Source organism: Hibiscus syriacus, unplaced genomic scaffold, assembly GCF_006381635.1.
Source record: "Hibiscus syriacus cultivar Baekdansim isolate YM2019G1 unplaced genomic scaffold, ASM638163v2 tig00110745_pilon, whole genome shotgun sequence".
NCBI lineage: Eukaryota > Viridiplantae > Streptophyta > Magnoliopsida > Malvales > Malvaceae > Hibiscus > Hibiscus syriacus.
Window position 1 is genome coordinate 1,484,928 of NW_024062847.1, and position 13,916 is coordinate 1,498,843.

Below are 13,916 nucleotides of genomic sequence, written 5' to 3' on the forward strand. Positions count from 1 at the left end.
CTTGGGATCTGCTAACGTGCACCGTTAATGAAATGGCGCGCACAAGCTTCTCCTCCTTTCTTTTTTTCTGTTCGATCGTGTACTGCACTGTAGGTTCTGAATTTGGCACTGTTCGAATGAAAATTTTGCAATTCTTCGTCGTTTAAGTTTGAATAAAAATGTTTGGTTCCTACAAAATAAAAATAGAAATTAAATTAAACATGCTTGACGAAACAAAAACAAAAATAAAAATATAACGGAATCAAAAGCAATACGTTGCCTCCATTAAGCGCTTTTGTTTAACGTCGTTAGCTCGACGACCTAATTCAGATTTCGGGTTTTTCCAAGTTGAGATCTTCAATTAAGAAAACTTCGCTATTAGCATAATATTGTTTAAGCCTGTATCCATTTACTTTAAATCGAGTGCCCGAATTGTCTTTAATTTTGACTACGCCATGAGAGAATATTTTAGTTACTGTATAAGGCCCGCTTCATTTTTATCGAACTTTTCCTGCAAAAAGTTTAATTTTGAATTAAAAAAAGAACTTTTTGCCCGATAGTAAAAGATTTAGAAATAATTTTTCGATCATGGAATTCTTTTGTTTTGTCCTTATATATTTTGACGTTGTCATAAGCATCTCTTCAGATTTCCTTGAGCTGTTGTATATGTAATTTTCGTGTTTCATAGACCGCTTCTAACTCCATATTGCATTGTTTTACGGCCCAATACGCCTTTTGTTCTAGCTCGATGGGTAAATGGCATGGTTTACCGAACACGAGGCGATATGGTGACATGCCGATAGGTCCTTTATATGCGATTCGATAAGCGCACAAAGCGTCAATCAACTTCAAGCTCCAATCCTTGTGATTTGGCTTAACTATTTTCTCAAGAATCGTTTTTACTTCACGGTTTGAAACTTCAGCTTGTCTGTTTGTTTGCGGGTGATAAGCTGTGGCAATCCTGTGATTTACTCCATGCTTTTTCATAAGTACATCAATTACTCGGTTGATGAAGTGTGTGCCGCGGTCGCTTATTATCGCTCTTGGTGTACCAAACCTGGAAAAAATACAATTCTTTAGAAATTGAACAATAGTTTTTGCATCGTTGTTACGAGTGGCTTTAGCTTCTACCCACTTCTAAACATAATCAACCACAAGGATTATATAACAATTGCCAAAAGAAGAAACAAATTGACCCATATAATCAAGTCCCCATACATAAAATATTTTGTATATATGTATAGAATTAAAGGGTATTTCGTTTCTTCGACTCAAATTACCTGCACGTTGACAATTATTACAAGATTTGCAAAACAAATAAGCATCATGGAAAATATGAGGCCAAAAGAACCCGCATTCCAGAATTTTATGAGCGGTCCGCTTCGGTCCAAAGTTTCCACCACACGAATAAGAATGACAAAAATTTACAATTGAGCTTAACTCGCTTTCAGTAACACATCGTCTAATTTCCTGGTCTAAACAATGCTTCCAAAGATACGAATCATCCCAAATGAAGAAACGAGATTCTATTTTAATACGGTTTATTTCAGCTATCGTTAAATCAGATGGTAATTTACATGTAGCTAAGTAATTGACTATATCTGTGAACCAAGGTATTGACTGCGCCTTCATCAAGCTTTCCTCCGGGAATTCTTCATGAATGGGAGGATCAACTGAAGTGATTAGAAGCCGGCTTAAGTGATCGGCCACTAAGTTCTCACATCCTTTATTGTCATTGATTTCTAAATCAAACTCTTGAAGGAGTGAGATCCAACGGATTAGTCGTGGTTTCACCTCTTTTTTGTTGAACAAGTACTTCAAGGCTGCATGATCAGAGAAAACAACAACTTTAGTGCCAAAAAGATATGATCTAAATTTATCTAATGAAAAAATAATAGCGAACAATTCTTTTTCTGTTGTTGAATAATTTCATTGTGCGGAATCCAAGGTATGGGATGCATAAGCGATAACTTGAGGTTCTTTCCTGATCTTTTTTCTGAGCACAACCCCAACACTTCTATCCGAAGCATCGCACATGACTTAGAAGGGGAAGTCCCAATTCAGTGGTTGTACTATGGGTGCCAAAACTAACTTCTCCTTTAGCGTGTCGAATGATTCTTGGCATTGTTGATCAAAATTGAAGGCTTTATCCTTCTGTAATAGCTCGCACAATGGTTGCGCCACCTTAGAGAAATCCTTAATGAATCTACAGTAAAAACCTGCATGACCAAGGAAAGAGCGAATTTCCCTCACCGTAGTGGGGTAAGGAAGTGAACGTATTATATCAGTTTTCGCCTTATCTACCAAAATTCCTTTAGATGAAACAATATGTCCTAGAATTAAACCTTTATCAACCATAAAGTGACACTTTTCATAATTCAGAACAAGGTTAAATTCTAGGCACCGACGCAACACATTTTTCAAGTCTAATAGACACTCATCGAATGAAATATCGTAAGCAGTGAAGTCGTCCATGAAGTCTTCAACACCTTTCTCAATAAAATCAGAAATAATACTAATCATACACCTTTGGAATGTGACAGGTTCATTGCAGAGTTCGAAAGCCATGCGTCAGTAAGTGAAGGTGCCGAAAGGATATGTAAACGTCATATTTTCTCGATCTTCAGGTGCTACTGGAATCTGGAAGAAACCTAAAAATCCATCAAGACAACAATAGTGAGATTTACCGGCTAATCGTTCTATCATTTGATCTATGAATGGAAGAGGAAAATGGTCTTTTCGAGTTAAAGAATTCAACTTCCTATAATCGATGCAGACTCTCCATCCATTCTGAACTCGTGTTGGTACAAGTTCTCCTTCAGAATTTTCTATCATAGTAACACCTGTTTTTTTAGGAACTACTTGTATCGGACTTACCCATTTGCTATCCGAAATTGGATATATAATATTTGCATCTAGGAGTTTTTGTATCTCTTTTTTACCACTTCCATCATTGGTGGATTTAACCGGCGTTAACCTTACCGTGTTGGTTTTGCGCCATCTTTGGTTTTAATTTTATGCATGCAAGTAGATGGGCTCAACCCTTTTATATCAGCGATGGTCCATCCTATGACCTCCTTGTATTGGCGCAAAATGGTGATTAAGTCATTTTCCTCCTCCTCGGATAACTTTTTTGATATGATTACTGCTAGAGTGTTATTTGCTCCGAGGAAGGCGTATTTCAAATGATCAGGCAACGGTTTCAGTTCAACTTTAGGTGCCTGCAAAATAGAAGGTAAGATCTTAGGCTTAGAAGAAATCGAATTCAATTCGATATTATCAGAATGTGTGTCTTCATCATGATCCTCTAGCTCCCAGCATATATCAAAGGAAAAATTAGTCCTTAAAAATTCATCAGCCAAATGAGCAATTAAATCGACAAAAATTAAATTTTCCACTTTATCAAGATATCTCATTGTCTTATATACGTCAAATTTAATGATCTCACCGTCAAATTCCATATTGAAAATTTTGCTCCTCACGTTAATTTTTGTGTGTGTATTGCTTAGGAAATGTCACCCCAAAAGGATATCAGATGATGTGCTCGTGTGATCATTCTCCATGTCGATTATATAAAAATTGGCGAGAAATATCAAGTCGTTTACCTCCACCAATACATTCTTTAAGATTCCTTTTGGATAGATCACCGACCTGTCGGTAAGCTATATCGAAATCTTTGTATCCTTCAAAGAATCGTTAGTAACCATTTTATAAACAGATAGAGGCATTACATTAATTGATGCTCCAAGATCACACATTGCTCGTTTTATCTCAACTTTTCCAATTTTACAAGGGATTGCGAACATACATTGGTCCTTTAGTTTAGGTGGTAACTTTCGTTGGAAAACGGCTGAGGCATTTTATCCTAAGTTCACTTTCTCGACCCCGGTAAGCTTTCTTTTGGTCGTACAGAGATCCTTTAAAAACTGGGCATACCTTGGAACCTTCCGGATAACCTCGAGAAGGGGTATGTTAACTTCCACCTTCCGAAGTACGTCTAATATTTATTTTTCCTCAGCTTTTTTATCCCTTTTGACTAACCTCAACGGAAAAGGTGGTGGCACATCATAGGGAGATGGCGTTGGGTCGTCTATTTGTTCTTCGTTATTCTCTTCCTAGGACCCTGAATCATCAGTCTTCTTTTCTTTCTGGGTTACTTCGTTCGATGGAACAGGTGCTGCCACTACTGTATCGCTCCAAAGAGTGATGGCACTGACATTCTCCCTCGAGTTTACTTCAGTTTAAGACGAAAGCTTATCTTGTGATTCCAAGTGGTTTACAGTTTGAACTAGTTGGCTTATTTGTTTGTCCATCTCTTGGAAGTGTACTTCAGTTCGAGTCTGGAATTTTTCCTGGGAAAGTGCTAATCTCTCGACAATCGATTCTAATGATGACTTATGCGGTTGTTGCGGTGGTGGAGGTCTCTCTTGATAGCCTTGATTCAGTCTCGGATTCTGAGCATAACTGAGGTTCGGATGATCCCTCCATCCTGGGTTGTATGTATTGTTGTAGGGATTATAAGCTCTTTAGGGAGGTCCTAGAAAATTCCCGACTGCATTAACTTGAGCTGATGCATCGTCTTGAATCAGTGGACAACCGTCTGTCGGATGATCACGTAATGCACATATTCCATATAATCGGTTTTGTCCTATTTTTCCTGCAACTAGTGAGTTTACGACTTCAGTTAACTTATCTATTTTATTTTCTAAGGAATATGAACTTATCTCTTGAAACCTTCGAGAAAGTTCATTATTTGCATGGAACTGTTGGGAATTTGCAGCCATCGTCAATATTAAGTTCCTAGCTTCAGTAGGAGTTATATTCACCAAGGCTCCGCCGCTGGCAGCATCGGTCATCTTCATTTCTAGGGGAGATAATCCTTCATAAAAGTATTGAAGGAGTGTTTGTTCAGTTAACCCATATTGTGGGCAACTAGAACATAATTTCTTAAACTGCTCCCAGTAGTCGTAAAGTGACTCTCCATCAAGATGCTTGATTCTAAGTATTCTCTTTCGTAGTGCACTTACTTTCACCGTAGGGAAAAACCTGTCAAGAAAAAGATGATTCATTTGATCCCACGTAGTAATAGAATTAGGGGAAGATAAAATAACCACTCCTTAGCCAAATCGGCTAAGGAAAAAGGAAAAGCTCTGAGTTTTATTTGGTCCTCGGTTACTCCCTGTGGTCTCATGCTAGAGCAGACCATATGAAATTCCTTGAGATATTTGTGTGGATCCTCGTTTGGCAATCCACAGAATGTAGGGAGGAGATGAATAAGTCCAATTTTCAAATGGTATGGAGTTTCACCTTGGGGAAAATCAACGCTCAAAGGCACTTGTTCAGTAGGTGCTGCGGCTAACTTCTGGATAGTAGGATCGGCCATCGGAATTGGTTTGTATCAATAGATTCTCCTGAATTTGATTCTTCTTCTGGATTTGTTTGTTGTCTCCTTCTTTCCCGAAGTGTCTATGCGTGGAGTCTCCTAGCTATAACTTCAATCTCCGAGTCGTACTCCACTAATGCTCCCGAATTAGACCTGGTTATAAATCAAAAGCAAAAAAAAATTAGTAACTTTGGCGAAGTCTCCGGAAACGACGCCAATTTGACAATTGTTGTTTTTGATGTCAAAATAATTCTTTTTTCTCAATTAATCAATAAGGAAATGCGTAGTATAGAGAAATAAGGGTCGAATCCTCAGGGACTTAGAAAATCATAATTTTATGTTTGAATGGTTCTAACCAGGCGTGAATAGTAAAAAGGGGTTTATAATATTAGATTTAAATAGTAAAAAAATGATTAAATAAATAAAAGTAAAAATAAGAGGATAATGATTGAGAATAAATATTGTAAAACTAGCCTCAAGCCTTGCTTTGACTCAATTTCCTCTAATCATCGAATAAAATTTTCTCTTCGGGATTCACGTCGGTTACTTTATCTACGAGGGCAATCCCCGTGGCTCTATCTTGTATACCGAATACCATAGTCAATCTTTGATTCCGGCTTTGGGAATTGATTCTAACAACATCAATTGTTGTAGATCAATTTCCGTTTAAGTTCGTGGCGACCGACTCAAATTATTGCTTCAATAACCGTCAATTTTGAACTCAAATCCCTCTTGGCGAAGCTATCTCGTCAAGTGTGTTCCCAGGAAGTCGAATTGCTTTCTATAAGCCGAATCTTACTCCCATACGTTTAATCGCAACAACCTCTTGACCAAAGCCATTCTTTGATTTTGAAAACTATTTTGATTTTGAAAAATAAGCGTAAAGATTGAGAGAGATGTTTCGAAGATATTAAGGGCCTATTTCAATTCTCCCATTGGAATTGAGTCATCGCGTCAGCTCTCGGCTTATGAAAAATTTAGCTAAGCATGACGAAAGTCATACTTAGCATTTTGAAAACAAAGCTTGAAAAATAAAATAAAAATGAAAAGAACTTGAAAAGTAAAAAGAGAAAGCTTTTATAAAAACTAGAGAGAAAAGAAGATTGTAATCCTAATGATGAGTTTAGGCTTACCCCAAGTGGGTATTTATAGCCTCTCAAAGCCTAAAGGATAAACAAAGAAAATAAATAAAATAATCCTAAGATAATTGTTTTTCAAATTTAAATTCAAACTTAAACTAGTCTTCTAATGCAACTCTGCTCATCAATCTTCCAGAAGGCGTGCGGAGGAAGTCTTCTAGAAACCGTCGCTGACTGGACCTTCTAGAAACTGCCACGTCAGACCACATCGTGCCCAGAGTCGTGCCCATGTCTCCAGCCGTGACCAAATAATAAAAGAAAATGCAGAATGCGCCCGTTTTGTCACTAATTCTGGAAAGTAAGGACCTGCACGAAAACAAGCATAACACGATCAATTTAGCAGCAATAATTCCACAAAATCGAAGAAATAACGAGCAAAGATTAACGATTCTGAACACTCATCAATTACTAATAATATATTTATCAAAATATCACATAAATAAAATATAAGCGACATAAGAAAGATTAACTAAAACTAATTTGACTTATCAAAATCAATATCATATAAAATAACTTGTAAATATGCAATTCATATATATAAGGATTTCAATGCCAAATCAAAGTTCTCAATAAAAACTTTGTTCCAAATCAAGTAGCTCAAATATGTACTTTTCATCTCACTTCAATTATTGTACTTTTCATTCTATTTTAAACCTTTGCCTTTCACTTTTATTCATTTCATAGCCCAATGTAAATCAATGAGAATGCAAGATATGCGAGTTAATCGAGTATACACTATAATGCACAAGTACTGCAAAACACAATATCAATGTGCCACTTTAAGAAATACATCGCACTATCATCATTTATGTGCAGGCACCACCACCACTTAGACGTAAAACTTGTTCCATAAAATGTATTCTCGGTACATTAGCCCCACCGTCACTCAGATGTCACTGATTTGCTAAGTACCTACGCACCACCATCACACAGATGTCACTGATGTGCTCAAAATCACATAGTAGCACCACCGTTGCACAGGCGTCACTGATGTGCATTAATCACAATGCAGTTGCAAATGGCACCCCTCCACATTTGTGACATCACTGATGTGCCAAATTACAAATGATACTCAAACTCTATGGCATGCCAATTTACCTATGACTCTCAATGCATTTACAATGCACATTTATGTCATTTCACTTATCAAAGCTCTTTACCATACTCAATAAAAGCAAATATCATTTAATAATATGAAATACAATGGGCAATTCATACCCAAAATCATTCAAACAAATCATTTAGCAAAACAATATATTATTTAAATATCCAATGTTTACTCATCGCAAGTGTTCCTCATTCCATACTTTAAAAGCATAAGTAAAATGCACTTACCTGATAATGCCTCACTAGTAATCTTACTTAGCGTTCCTAGATTTACTCTTGAACTTTTCATTTACCTTTAAACTCTCTTTGATATTAATCTTCAAGTTCGTCATTTATACATCACACACATTCCAAAGCATGTATTAGTATTTTATGAACATAAGCACAATCTAGTAGTAAAATTCATAAAACTTCTATCATTATTTATTCTATATTAAATCCATTTTTAAATGTTAAAGCTAACCATAATACTTAAAAATAACTTCAATCCTCTTAACATTCATGTCAACTCACAACTCAATTAATCCTTTCAAATTCCATCATCTAACCATTAAAATGAATTCTTTTAAAATTCTTCTCAATATTTTTCATTTATTCAAAATGGTTCCTTTCCATTTAAGTTCAATTCCAAGCATCCAAAAATATACTCAAGCATTCTACATATTACTATTCAACTTCTAATCCATTTCCTCTTCAATTCTAAATTTTCCATATTTTGACAACTTGCACTACCCTTAAAGAATCACTATTATGTATTGATATACACACTGAAATTTAATTTTGTTTCTTCCGTTGAAAACTAGACTTAAATACGAATCTAACCATATAAATTACTTCTTCTAATTAAACTTGCACAATATATAGTGCATTTTATAATCCAATTTCCATAATCTATTTTGAGCAGAATTTGCTACCCTGGTTTCTGACCTATCATCGATCAAACATTCATATCTTTCATTATACAATTCAAAATCGATCTCCGTTTATTTTAAAAAAGAAACTATATTGATATACGAACACAACTGTATAAAAATAACCTCCAAATAAGTTTTATATAATTTCTGATAATTTTTCAAACTTACTACCATATTAAAAAATCTAAACAATTCTCATTATTTTGCATCCTTAATTTCTTCTATACTTCCTGCAACTTGCATCTTGATCTCTTATCATTTTTACTTATTCAAGTCAATCCTAAACTTTCCATAATTTTAAAAATAAATTCAGTTCATTACATGTACCTTTACATAATTGTAATTCAAACCCATATTTTAACTAAAATTTCCAGCATTGCATCCAAATTTTCCAAAGCTTGCATCTAAATCCTTTAAATTTCCTAAACTTTTTAAATGTCCCTAACAACTTCACCATCTCACCGCCAACTTCCTTCAACTTACAATTGAGTTCATAGACTTACAAACTCTTCCAAATCATTCCAATATATTGTTCTGATATTAAATTTTAGCATAGGACCTTAACTTTTCAATAATTTCCATAGTGGTCTCCATTTTGATTCAATCACAATTTTAAGCCATATTACACCATTTCAAATCCATTCCAATCAAATTCAAAGCAAAAACAAAAATCAAACTTAATTTCATCAAATTCTCAACTCCCTTTCATCTACCAAAATCACAACTTTCACCATTCAAGCATGAAACCAAGAAATAATTACACCAAATTGTAGAGAATTTAATGGGGATTATTTTTATATTTCATACTTTAGTCTAAAATCTAATTAAAATAGACCAAAATTGAAGAAAAAGCAAACTTAACCTTTGGCTATGGAGGTTCGACAGCTTGCTGGAGGAGAAAGTAGATTTCTACACATTTCTAACCAAATATCTCTATTAGCCTTTAAAATTAATTAAAAATAATATTTTTCATTTTGAGCCAAAAGACTAAATTGCCATTAATAAATTCGCAAAATTACACCCATGCCATTCCATTATCACTATTTTAATATTATTAAACAACCATAAAAATATCATCTCTAAATTTTTCTTTTTGACCCTCTAATTTTTCAAAATTTCATTTTAGTCACTAAATTGCACTATCTCACTTTATAGTGCAATTCTCACCAATTCCACCAATCCAACTTAAATTCAATGAATTAAAAATATCCATATAATTTTCACAACCCAAATCTACCTCCCTTCAAATTTTGTAAACTTCTGATTTGATCCGATTATTCGAATAATATATCGACCTTTGTCTTTTAATAAACTTTTATGCAAACTCCAGATCAAAACTCTAAAACCCACTAAACTAATTGTCTTGAGCTAAAATACTAATTCAAATATCCAAAATTTAAATTTCGAAAATTTACATTTTTAGTCCTTAAACTTTTACAACTTTACACTTTAGTCTCTAAACTTTCAAAATTTTAAATTTTAGTTACCAATCCAAAATTTGGGATATTACATTGGATGCAGACCATATTGCAAAGAGCTATGCAACAAAAAGCAATTGATAAAGAGTAATCAATAGCAAAACCTGTACAAAGAAATAAAAATAAGAATAAGAACTTAAGAGAAATAAATGTAAAAGAAATTGACTTATTCAAAATGCAAAAAATTTAAAAATGTGGGGGTCTCTTAGTATGATTGAAGAAACATTGTCTATTGACTTTGAATGTTCTTCCATCCACCATGCTCTTTAATAACACCACATCATGAGGGAAAACATCAAGAACTTCAAAAGGGCATAACCAATGAGAAAGCAACTTCCCAAGAAATAACTTTAATCATGGATTAAATAACAGAACTTGATATCCAACAATGAATTGCCTTGGTAAAATATTTTGATCATGCCATTTCTTGTTCTTGTCTTTGTAAATGCGTAAATTATCATAGGCATTTTTTCAGATCTCATTAAGTTCAAACATTCATTTTTGCCTGCAATATCTAAATCAAAGTTCAGCTTCTTCAATGTCCATATAGCCTTATGCTCTTGTTTCATAGGAAGATGACAAGCTTTGCCATAAATAAGACAATAAGAGGATAACCCTAATAGAGTCATGTAAGTGGTTCTATAAGTCATAGTGTTTCTTCAAGGCATTGTGACCAATCTTTTCTAGAAGGATTCAAAACCTTCTCAAGAATTTGCTTACTCTCTCGATTGGATACCTCAGTTTGACCTTTAGTTTGTGGATGATATACTGTAGTGATCTTATGCTTCACACCATATCGGTTCAATGCAATAGTAACCTGGTTCCTAATGAATTTAGATCCTTCACCACTGATAAAAGAACAAGGTGTTCCAAAGCAAGTGAAATTTTTTTTTTTTGCAAAAAATGTAACACTATTTTAGCATTACTATTTGGCAAGGCTACAACTTCCACCCATTTGGATACATAATCTATAGAAATAGAATAAAGAGTTTGCCACATGAAGATGGGTATAGATCCATAAAATCTAATCCTCAAACATTGAAAACCTCAATCTCCAAGATAGGTTACATCATCATTTCATTTCACCGAGAAATATTACCATTTCACTGACATTTTTGAAAAGCGATGGGAAATAATATCCACACTGAATTACTTTCACTGATGTATGCATACCACCAAAATTACCTCCATATGAAGTTCTATGGCAATGTTGTAGAATGTTTTTATGTTCATATTCAAGAATACATCGTCGCATAAGTTGATCATTAGATTGTTTAAATAAATATGACTCCTCCCAATGGTATTGCTTCACATCCCTCATATATTTTCTTCGACCTTGATAATTAAGATTGGGTGGTATCATCCCACTAAGTAGATAGTTTAAAAAATCGGTATACCATGGTAATATTGTGGTAGCTAATAGTCTTTCGTCAAGGAAGTAATCTGGTATTACTAAAATGCTTCCATATTCACTGCCAGATTCTGGCCTATATAAGTGATTAGCCACTTGATTTTCATATCCTTTATTGTCCCGAATCTCAATATCAAACTCTTGGAGTAAGAGCACCCATCAAATCAAACGAGGCTTTGTATCATTCTTTACAAATAAATGCTTCATCACCGATTGATTAGCATATACAATCACTTTGGTGCCCACCAGTTATGACCAAAATTTGTCATAGGCAAATACTACAGTGAGTAACTCTTTTTTAGTTGTGGTGTAATTAACCTAAGCATCATTCAATGTTCTGCTCGCATAATGTATAGCATGAAACACTTTATCTTTTCGTTGCCCTAACACCACACCTACAGTAAAATCACTAGCATCACATATTAATTCAAAGAGTAATTTTCAATCTGGTGCTATAATAACAGGTGTGTTCACTAGCTTCATCTTGATTAACTCAAAAGATTTAAGCACTTCCTTTTCAACAAGAAACTTCCTGTTTTGCTCCAACAATGAACACAATGTCTTAACGATTTGAGATAAATCCTTAATAAGCCATATATAGAAACCAACATGACTAAGAAAGATTCGAATTGCCTTCACACTAGTTGGAGGTGGCAATTTCTCAATAACCTCCAGTTTTGCCTTATCTGCTTCAATGTAACGGCAGGAATTTTTGTGCCCTAGTACTATACCCTTTGTGACCAAAACTAAGTTGGTCTCCTCACATCTCCTCAAAACTGTAGCTGAATTATTCAAACAATTCTCAAAATCTTACCCAAATTGTAATACCCCAAACATCAGATTAGTGACTAAAATATAAGGATTTAAAATTTGGTGGTATAATTTGAATAAATTAAAAAATACAAGGACAACTTTTGGAAATTATGATTAAGACTTATTATTAAAGATGAAAGAATGAAGGGGCATTATGGTCTTTTAGCAGGAAATAAATTTAATATTCATTTTTTAGAGATATTCATTAAGTGATGAATAGGGGAAAAGGGAAAAGGCTAGAACTTTGGTTCTCTACTCTTATTCTTCTTCTATTCCCTGTATCTCCATTGCTAAGGTAAGATATGTTCCAAGTTGGTTATTCCTTTCATTTTTGTGTTGGTTTTGAAGCCTTGAGTGATATAAAACCTTAAGGAAAGTTTAAGGATGAATAAAACTAAGAGATTAGTGAATTGTTAGTGAATTAGTAAAATGGTTTTTTAGTGGATTGATGAAATTTGGTCAGTAATTGGATTTTAAAAACATATTTGCCTTGTCAAAGATGTAAATAAGAAATTTGGAGCCTTAGAAGTGATTGAAAACATGTTTGAATATTTGGTGTGATTTTAAGTTTTAAGTGTTCTTTGGAGAATTTGGATCCTATAAGGAGATTTATGAATATAAGTTAGTTGGGATAAGTGATAATGAGTTTGATGGCAAGGTTGGAGATAAGAATAAGATATTTAGGTGAAAATCGAAATAAAATAAGTAAAATCTGGGTAAGGATAAAAATTTAGGTGAAATTTGGGTAAAAATGGAAATGAAATAAGTATAATCGAAATGAAAGAAGAACATTATCGATACTATAAGGTTAAATTGAAGGAAAAAGTATGAATACAATGAACATTATCAATACTGATTGAAGTAGTATCGATATTGATATGGAGGTATCGATATTGTAATTGAAAATTGGATTTCCATAATGCAAAAATGGTATCGATACTGAAGTGGGTATCGGTACCATAGGAGAGAAGTATCGATACTATAGGAGGGGTACCGATACTATTCAGTCTGAAATTTTAAGTGGATGGTTTATTTTGTTTATGTAAATATGAATTTGTTAATATTTGATGTATACTACTGAAAATTACTGGTTGAGGGTTGAAATTAAAGTTAGAATGTGAAATTAAGTCAGTTTGGAAAGTTGGTAAAGTTTAAGTACAAAGTGGTGAACATTGAGAAAGTTAATGGCTTAAGTGGTAATTTTGGTATTGTTGAGATATTGGGCTTTAAGTTCAATTCTGGAAAATTTGGGTTTATTTGGGTTTTAATAGAAGAATTTATGACAAGAGCCCATTATGAATAAAAAGGAAAAAGTTAGGATGAATTTTAAAAGAATTCGAAAATAATAGTACTTTTGAGTATTATTATTTTGTATAAATGTTAGAAAGTATACTAACATTGTATTTTATATTGTATGTGTGATTATGGATGCTTGTGTAGTTCATAATCAAATTCTTGAGACAAGTAAAAAAAAAGGCAAGGATAAAGTTACAGAATAGTTGGAATACATTAAGGCATAATATTGAGTCATACCAGGTGAGTGCATTTATTATGTACTTATATGATATTAGGATGACTTATGATGAGTTAACCTCGAATGTTTTGATAAAAGTATGTTTTACCGTATTTTAAAATATTTTCATAAAGTTTATGGAAATGATTTTATGAATAATTTTAGAGTATGAACTGCTC